Here is a 1,849-nt window from a genome sequence, read left to right as displayed (position 1 = left end):
CATTAATTAATTTATTTATTTCACTTCAATTTATTTTAATTTGAATTAAATAACTTTTTTTATTTTTACCAAAAAACTTAAAACTTCTAGCCCAAAAACAAGATGTTACCCGGTTTTTCATTAGGTTACGACCCAACCGATTCAACCGGTAGATTTGACCCGATTTTTAAAATATGGATAATAGGTGTAAAGCCCATTTGAAGCCCTAATACACAACCGGGTTGTCAAGCAACACGACTCCATTGTTTTTGAGACAAACATTTTATCACTTTGGGTTTTGCAAAAAGTCGCACGTGACGAACTCTTTTCACCAAAATACCCCCACCCAGTCCCAGTATTCATAATCATCGCAGAGGTTTCAGGGTAATTAACGCCACCAAAGCAGGAGTCTCGGAAACGCAGGAAAGACAACGCAATCGCACGCAAGGTACATACAAATATACAATTAAGTTTCCTTTTTAAATCTTTGAGTTTTATCCTACTTGATAGTCTCAATTCTTGATTGACATGATCTTTATCCGAATGTGATTGTGTTTCCTCGGCTGAATTTTGTTTGCTAATTGTATAAATTCTTGTTGTGATTCTGTATGACAATAATTTGAAGTTTAAATCAATTCTAATTCTGGAATTGATTTCACAAGTTGATTGTTAGAAGCCTCCTTGCACGAATTCGTAAATTGCTATTAGGGTTTTAATGGCTCGGAATGATTTTCCTCCTTAATATGATTTGTTTTCGGCACATAAACACATAACTTTTACAAACAGAAACAAGTTTATCACAGTTCTAAATTTCTGTGTAGAATTGTGTAAATTGATAGACTTGTCTCAAAACTTTATGCATCTTGGGGTGTTTGGATATAAAGATATGTACATAGTTTTGTTTGACATGGTTTATGTGATATTCTTTCATATAGAGATAGATATATTCATGGTTTTGCTCTATCCTTTGATATCATTCTTGAATAAGAGTATCAGTTTTGTTGCAATTAGCATCAAACTGACTATATTTAAAAGAATCAAGTAATCATAATAGGAGCATATGGGTTCAAGAGGAACAAACATATTGCTATCAAGGGCAAGTAGGATCAAATCAAAGCTTCAATCGGTGCTTGAGGCCAAGATTTTGGAAGTTGAAGATGTTTCATATCAGCATGCGGGCCATGCTGCTGTTAAGGACAATGCAAATGAAACACATTTTAATGTGAAAGTTGTTTCGGGTAAATTTGATGGACAGAATCTTGTGAAGCGCCACCGTATGGTTTATGATGCACTTGCGGATGAGCTTGAATCTGGTTTGCATGCAATTTCCATTGTTGCAAAGACTCCTAAAGAAGCTGGACTTTGATTGAAAAAGTTTTTATTGATTATTGTTTTAGTTTAGTGCTTTATTGAATGATGAAATAAGTTTTGGTTTCTTAGTTGCACATTCTTGCTTATTGTGATGAATATATTTGTTTGTTATGATTATTGTATTGAATTTTGTGTTTTTATAACAGTGTGTTATTGTTTATTTATAGGGTTGTTTCCATGCTTGGTCCTGTATTGTTGTTTTAGTAATGGCATTTTTTTTTGACAGAATAAAATGTTGGATAAATATATATTAATAATTTGTAGCTATTGTTAACGATTTGAAATAAGCAAATGAAAAGTAGTTTCTTTGCTCACATGACGAAGTGGCCCACAAACAAGACAAAATATAACAGATTCTACTATGATTGATGTGTGTTGGTTTGAGACTGATCTTAATAAGACAAAATAACAATTTTTTGTCCAACCCAAAAAGGTGAAAAATATAGTCGCCCTTGATTGCTCATCTATGCAAATGATATGAATATCATCTTCATCATCG

General features: G+C 32.8%; 1 non-coding gene across 1 annotated transcript; it reads left to right on the top strand.

The window, feature by feature from the left end:
• The first annotated feature begins 232 nt into the window (after positions 1-232).
• Positions 233-1,514, top strand: LOC111905997 (uncharacterized). Its single transcript, XR_008225172.1, has 2 exons — positions 233-427; positions 1,034-1,514. It is a non-coding gene; the product is annotated as an uncharacterized LOC111905997 (transcript).
• Positions 1,515-1,849: the final 335 nt, after the last annotated feature.

This window comes from Lactuca sativa, chromosome 7 (assembly GCF_002870075.4).
Source record: "Lactuca sativa cultivar Salinas chromosome 7, Lsat_Salinas_v11, whole genome shotgun sequence".
Classification (NCBI taxonomy): Eukaryota; Viridiplantae; Streptophyta; class Magnoliopsida; order Asterales; family Asteraceae; genus Lactuca; species Lactuca sativa.
The sequence above is the reverse complement of the archived record's forward strand: the minus strand, read 5'-3'. Positions and strand labels throughout refer to the sequence as shown.